Source organism: Neofelis nebulosa, chromosome 4 (genome assembly GCF_028018385.1).
Source record: "Neofelis nebulosa isolate mNeoNeb1 chromosome 4, mNeoNeb1.pri, whole genome shotgun sequence".
In the NCBI taxonomy this organism is placed as follows: Eukaryota; Metazoa; Chordata; class Mammalia; order Carnivora; family Felidae; genus Neofelis; species Neofelis nebulosa.
Genome location: NC_080785.1, coordinates 132,504,719 through 132,512,342, shown reverse-complemented (window position 1 = coordinate 132,512,342; position 7,624 = coordinate 132,504,719). Strand labels below are relative to the sequence as shown.

The window sequence follows — 7,624 nt, the reverse complement described above, 5'->3', positions numbered from 1 at the left end:
CTTACGCGAAATTTCTACATACACGTTCTCTGTGTTCTCCTTCCCTGGAGAATGTTGATTAACCCACCCCCTGCAGGTCCCTGTCTCAGAGGAAGCGGCTCCCGTCTGCCAAAGGCAAGTATTCTGCAAAGGTCACAGGTATAAGCAGCAGCTGGTGGCTGGATGCCCCCGCCGGGCGAGGGGGCCCTGCTGGAGCACCTGTTTGGACAGCCCTTTTAGGGAGTGCTTGGACGATGATGTAGGAATAAGTAGCAAATCAAATTTATTTAGCTGCAGGGTAAGTTTATGGCCCTTCACAAATCTCTCCTCCATACTCTGTCTGCTCTTGCGGACCTCCTTTGAGTAACATTTATTAGCGGGGCAGCACAGGATGGCCCTGTAAGCTTCTCAAGATCTGATGTCAAAGAGAGATAGATGTCCCAATGCCAACTCTTGGCTTATCTTCGGAGCCGTATTTACCCATGTGACTGACTTTCTGAGTTTGGTTCCGCGTCTGTCTGACAAATATGGCGGATAACCTCTGTGTTAAGAAGATTAAACCGAAAGCTGTGGTGAAAAGCAAATGAATGATACCTGTGACTACTGCACTCCTCTGTGCCAGGCTGTGAGTTAAGCAACTAAAAAAGGTTACCACCTTAAATTGCCACGAGAGTTCCATAACCTAGATAGTATTCATCTTATTTCCTAACGTGGAAACTGAGGTGCAGAAAAATGAAGACGTGTGCCCAAGGTCACCGGGCCAGGAAGTGAAGGAACTGACATGGTTCCCAGCATGTATCGGGAAGTAAAGCCCTGACATAGTGTTTAGCTTCCGAGACATAGGATTCTAGAAGTGTTATGACGTGATTCTCACTCTGGAAGCAGGAGATCTTGCTCCAAGGGACCTGAGGCTATAGGCCACTGTTGTGACGCTCATGGCCGGTGGGAACATTGCAGCAAGGGAGGTGAAGGGTGGGCATGTCAAGGACTCCAGCCATCTTGAGTCCGACCCATCCAGTGGGCCTTGTGTATTCCCACTGCCTCCCGAGCACAGTGGCTTGGGGAGGCGAGGAAATGGAATCGAGAGGAAAACGATACTTGTAAACTCGATTTTGGTAGGTCATTTTGTTATGTTATCATTAAGATGGGAATCTTTGGCTTGAAAAAGTCATAAACTGAAAACCTGCTTCATCTCTGAGTTTTCACAGATTTCAAGGATTTGGTCCAAATCCAGAGCCTCGAGACAATAAAAAGGCTGCTGAATGGTTACTGAGGAGAACGGCTGAACTCTCAGTGAGCTACTTCGACGGTATCTGAGGCATTTAATTTTCATGGTCTTGCAGTAAATTTAAAGGCAAATTATAAAAGTGAGGCTCGGTTTTGGTAAGGCTCCAATTTATGCGCTTTGGGCTTCTTCTAACTAGACTGTGGGGGAAGACGGCTAAGAAAGTTTAGATTTAAAGACTTTTGCCAAGGTGTCCTGTGTGAAAACTTCTAGCATTTTGTGGTATTTCCAAAGGCGTCTCATTGTGCACTCTTGGGCCTCATATTATTCACGGGTTTGGAAAGTGGGCCTTGGCTTCTGGCAGGTAATATTTTAATGAGCAAGTGATAAGTTAGAGACCATTGTCTAGCGTGTTTAGGGAAATCACGCTGAATTTGTTTCAGTGTTAAAATTTCATTATTGCGTTCGTTTCGTGGTTTGCTTTCAACAGAGAGCAAGGACTGCAAGGGTCTGCGTAATCATTGAGAGCTCAAAGCCTCAGTTTCTTCATCGGCGGCGTGTGATGTGATTAACCATCTCATGGTGACGTTTCATGGAATCAGTGGAATTAATTCAGTAATCATTGTGAAAACTTAAAGTTGTTGGCATATATTAAGTATTTACATAGTCATCATTAACAGGAAAAAAAAACCTATCTGTTACAGGAGGAACCGAATCGTTTGTAATCCACGAGACTGAAGAAGAGCCATCTGTGGGTTTCAACCTAAAGAGTAGTTGGACTCAGGTATCTGACTGAATAGCTCTGAGGAAGGTGGCCTTTAAAGGAGAGAAAATGGATTTCCTGTCTACTCTGAGCTTCAGCCGACTCTGAGAAGGCAGAGGAACAGTTTCTTGGTGCATCAGGGTTTCATTTTTACAACTGGTTACACACACAGCCCTCCTCAGAGGGTTCAAATGGGTAGTTTAGGAGAAAAAACCCATGTCTCTGTTCTTGAAGGCCAGTTTGGGAGTGCATATCTGGGATTTGGGATCTCATTGGGAAGTCTGCGTTATTTAAGTCTCTAAAACGAGCCCTTCTAATATGACCTCAAGCTAATGTGCGGGTTTGTTTGAATAACAGCTTCAAGTTCATTTCTTCCACCCGCCTCTACTAAGCAACCCGAGACACAAGTATTGTTTTCCTGTGAGCAGTGGGCTGGTCAGGTAACAAATTGCCCCAGACTTCGGTTGGTGAAACAGAATTCAAGCTTATTTCAGTTGTTCTGGGCTTTAAAAAAGGAAAAAAACAAAACAAAACAAAACAAAACCTTTCAGAGGCTACTGATGTGAAAATACTGTGTTCTTGCCAGGGATTCTACAGATGACAGAGCTCTGTGCTTTATTTTTCTCTTGCCTCCACCCCCACCACCATCTCTCGCCAGACAGAATAGGTGAAGAGGTTGAACTGTAGATCTCCTTTCTCCTGTTTTGCTGCTTGTGAAGTCTGCCAACAGAATCCACCTTGACAAAGTCAAGGACTGTGCGTTTAATGTTGAACTGAGTGAATAAATTATGCATGAAATTGTGCCAGAGTCTCTAGTGTGCAGAATTGCTCCTTTTGATATGAAAGGTTAATTCAGAAAGGAGTCCAAAATAGCTGGAAATTGTGGGGATAAGTGGATAGTATTCACTGTTGTGAGCTGTTATTACTAGAAATTGCATTCCCTCTCTGGCTTCCCCGGAGATTTCGCTTTGCCAGTGAATATAAACTGTACTCAATAGAATAGCATTTAGGAGTAACAAGAGTGTATGTCCACACACAATAAAATATTCTAATGGCGTTTTAAAAAGAAGTTGTACTTTTTCATGTATATCATGCACCCCAAGGAAGAATTTCTATTGCATTTAGGTCAAGAACAAGGCATATCAAACGTAATGAGTTTTGCGCCTCTATGCAACGGACTGCCTGGGACTCCCGTTTCAGAGTCGGGGCTGGTCATGCCACTGATTAGTTATGCAAGCCCGGTTCCTGATAAAGCCCAAACCATCCTTGCTTAAAGAAGGAACAGCCCCCAATTGTTTTATCACTACATCTTACACATCCAGCTTTAATTCAATCTTTGGTAAATTTATGAAGCTCTTCAACCTGTTTCTCTTAAATGTCCTTTTTACACACATCCTTATATCATTTTTATGTTAGTTCATTATTTCCAGCAGAAAAACGTAGTTGTCTGGAAAGCTACATTTTACTTAAAATACACACACACATATTTTTGGAGCTTGTTAGAGACTCCTTTTTGTGTTTCCATCACAAGGGAACAGAATTGTGCCACCAGACTGTGGAAGTTGTTTATTTTTGTCCCTCTCATGTACATTTTCAGAAATCATCCCCTTCTTAATCTCCACTGGGGACTGGTAGTTTTTTCCTCTAATTATAAAGTGGTCTCATTTCTGACCTGGGGTAGTTTTTAATTTTAATTCCTGGCTTGTGTTTATAAACTGTTACACTCTATTATCCTGTTGGGAACATCGAAAGAAAGGTTTCGGTCCTCTGTGTTGGTTTTAACAATTACATATTCATTCAGTGCCTTAAAATGTATTTTGGGGGAACCAAAGATGCATTTTTGATGATTTTTTTACTTTCTGTGTTTCTCTTATCTATATATTTCACATTAGCGATAAAGCTTTTAAAATACTAGATGGGTGACAGTGAATAGTGGTAGTATTTTTAAAAGTCTAATGGGAGTGAACAAAATTGATATGGTTACTTTTTAAAGGTATTCTTTATTTCAAATGTTTATGTGGAAAAAGATAGAGAACTCTTGGCATAGGGAAGGTATTCCTACAAATTTTGGCAGATGCTGGGTTAAAATAAAGTCGTTGCTCAAACGCCAAGGTGCCTGTGGGTTGTTTTTTTTTTTTTTTAATGTTATTTTGTTACTTTATGGCATTACTGAGGAACATTTAAAATGACCAATCCTTACCCTACTCATTAATGCCAAGAGTGTTAAGTTTCTTTATTCTGCTGTCTGTGACTCATTAGTCTGAGTTCTGGACAGCAAATTGGCAAAATGGGCTCTTGTCACTGGAAATTGTTCCTTCTGCACAGTGAGAATATTCTGTGCCTGAGGGGTTGCAAACATTTTTTCTCATGTGAACCTGAATGCCCCAGGCTGCTAAAAGTCCACAATTAAGTCACAAGGCAGTATGGAATTGTGTGTAATATTCCGATGACTTGATTACAGGGGTGTCTGCTCCTGCGATTCTAGATTTGATGTATTTAAAATGTTTCAGGCCAACCAAAGATGCCTTTTTGATGCAGATTCAAATGCCTCCAGCAGATCAAACTGAAAAGTCATTGAAGAAACAACTTTGTAACATGGAGGGTAGGTATTGAAGGTAGCAAAGGTGCTGATTAGTGTGTAATTATATTTTACACAATTCTGCAAGGTGAACTAAATAGTAGAAGTTTCCATAGAATTATGTGACATACACGCACACGTACACAAACTAAAAAAAAAACAAAAAAAACAAAGATCTTTTAAGAGGTGCTCAATCTAGCATTTATATATATTTATATATGGATATAGGTATATTTGCACACCTTTATCTGCATACAAATGTTTTTACGTATATATCACATAAATGCAGGTAATGATTTTACATATGAATATATTTTACATAGAAAATAACTGTAAATATTTAATATAATTTTAAATATGTTTGAATAGTTCTAATTGCGTGTAAATATAGTTTGTATAATTGTAAAGTAACATGTCAATGTATTGTTTAAATACGTGATTTAAAATTACGGTGACAGAATGCTCGCTTTTACCCCAGTCATTTTTTTTCAGGCAAAGAATCACCCAAAGAAACAATTTAGAGGCAAATGGAGAATCTTTTCCACAAGTAATTAATACCTTTAAAAGCATGTTTGAAATAATTAGGTAAGAGAATCAATCTCTTTTAAAAGCTTTCAATTCACCAGAGGCTCATTCACCAGCTCACACCTGCTCACCAACAATCCAAGTACCCTGACACCATCAACATTTTCTTTATCCACCATCCTCTTTCTTGAGGGAGAGGAAAGTAGATACACATTTTCTTTCAACGTTTTTTTTTTATTTATTTATTTATTTATTTTTGGACAGAGAGAGACAGAGCATGAACGGGGGAGGGGCAGAGAGAGAGAGGGAGAGAGAGAGAGGGAGACACAGAATCGGAAACAGGCTCCAGGCTCCGAGCCATAAGCCCAGAGCCTGACGCGGGGCTCGAACTCACGGACCGCGAGATCGTGACCTGGCTGAAGTCGGACGCTTAACCGACTGCGCCACCCAGGCGCCCCTAGATACACATTTTCTTAAAAATTTATAGAACCCCTCCACAAGGTCCAAAAGCATGATGCATTCACTGTTCGTCGTGAAGTGAATTTTTAAAAGCTCGGGTTTAAGATTGCATGTATTAAATGCACATAAAATGAATATTTTGTTTGTGAAATATTAAACATGAGTACTTCCCCCCCCCCCCCCCGCCCCCACCGAGGTTGTGAAGCACAACTGTGGTCCTGCCGTGCGCCTGTGCTATCTATGTTGGGACAGTCTGGGGCTTTATTAGCTTTTCTTTAAATCATACAAATTATTCCTTTTAACTATAAATGATCTTTTCTGTTGCGAAGTTTCCTTGACTCAAGATAACTTCACAAAAGCATGTGTAAGTTAACCAGAAATGCAAGGAAAAAGTAACTCTTGTTCAGAAGCGATTTATCTTTTTAAGCATCACTTGGGGGCGATATAAAAGGCAATTCTTAAAATGCAAGTAATCTTTAGGAAAAATATTATGAAAGGACTTTATTAGTATTCCGTTGTGTTGTGTTAGCATCCATTTCATGGGAAAGATGTTTCATTTTAACAAGATCCTCCGCTGCAAGAAAATTAATTTTTTTTTCCCTTTGGCACAGCTCCAATCTTTCTTTTTTTCTTTCTCCTCCCAGTGGATGAAATGATCAGAGCAGAAAACACATTTTTATGAAAGAACAAATTTACAGGTGAATGTGACCAATGAAAATATTTGAAGTTAAACAATGAAAGTCAAGTGATTGATGCAGCTCTTTTTTGGTGAATAGTTTGGAGTTCTGCTGACTGGTTAAAAGGAATGGCCATCTATCCCAACTAGTGAGGGAGCATGTTTTAATCCACTAATGTTGCATATTGATCTTGGAAGATTTGCAATGTGATACGTGCGATAGATATTTTTGCAGCTGGTACCAAGTGTATCCAGTACTAATATTTATTTTATTATTCATTACATTCTTGTACTTTCCAATTTTTAGGCATAAAATTTGATATTTACCCTTGAAATACTGAAAAAAAAAATCAATTTTCCTACCCTTTGGAAGTCTAGGAGAACTCTTTCTCTTTTGGTTGCATTGTGGATTGGTTTCTTATTGCTGTTGTAACAAATTACAGCAAATAAACCATGTCAATTGATTATCTTACCATTCGAATTCTCACTGAGTTAAAATCAAGATGTTGGCAGGACTGTGTCCATTCTGGAGGCCCTAGGAGATTGTTTCCTTGTCTTTTCCAGCTTCTAGAGACTATCCACAGCCCATGGCTCATGTCGTCAAAGCCAGCCTTGTTACGTCCCTGTGACCCTTCTTCCATGGTTCCATCTCCCTCTGCCTCTCACCTGAGCAGGCAAAGTCTCTGGTTAGGGACTCGTGCGCCGAGGTTGGGCCCATCCAGATAATCCAGGCCAACCCTCCACCTCAAAACCCTACATGTCTGCAAAGTCATTTTTGCAAGGTAAAGTTACAAGTTCACAGGTTCTAAGGATTTGGATGCAAACATCTTTGGGGGATGAATATTCTGCCTATATGTGCAGAAAGGTGAGGAAAGTCGACAGCAACAGCAGTTGTTGCCTTTTATTTTATTTGGTGCCTCTTTTTGTGCCCTCTACAAAAGTGACCACGTATGGATACATAGTCGGCACCCAACAATTATTTGTTGGGTAACTGAATGAAAGGTTGATCGATTCTCATCTGTTTTCATCAGACGGCATTATTTAGAGCATGTAGCTGAAGTGGGAGGGCATTTCAGGACTGGTCACCACCAGAGACATGGGAAGGTTTTACAGGGGTTTACTGACAGGTGTAGCAAATCCTGGGCTTGGTATGACATTTTATCAGAGGTGTGGGGGTATAATCAAACTAAGTGTCAAGTGTTCAGGTAAAGTCACAGTTCACACTCAGAGGTCTGAGTGCAAGCCTTGTACACCTGTTCCCTGAAGGAAACAGTGAGCAGAAGGTACATGATTCTGAGTATTCCTTCAATCTGTAAAATACAGGGAAGGGACCAAACAAAGCTCTGTGCACACAGGGCACCTAGAGTAATCTGGCGTCATGGATGATTCTTCTTGGCCACGGTGAACAGGGTTGTGAAG

At 40.6% G+C, this 7,624-nt stretch overlaps 1 long non-coding RNA gene across 2 annotated transcripts; it reads left to right on the top strand.

The window, feature by feature from the left end:
• The first annotated feature begins 215 nt into the window (after nucleotides 1–215).
• Nucleotides 216–6,677, top strand: LOC131509911 (uncharacterized). 2 transcript variants are annotated; one of them, XR_009260777.1, is made up of 5 exons: nucleotides 216–1,288; nucleotides 1,909–1,988; nucleotides 4,478–4,569; nucleotides 5,038–5,130; nucleotides 6,174–6,677. It is a non-coding gene; the product is annotated as an uncharacterized LOC131509911 (long non-coding RNA). The 2 variants fall into 2 exon arrangements; XR_009260778.1 differs by lacking the exon at nucleotides 1,909–1,988.
• Nucleotides 6,678–7,624: the final 947 nt, after the last annotated feature.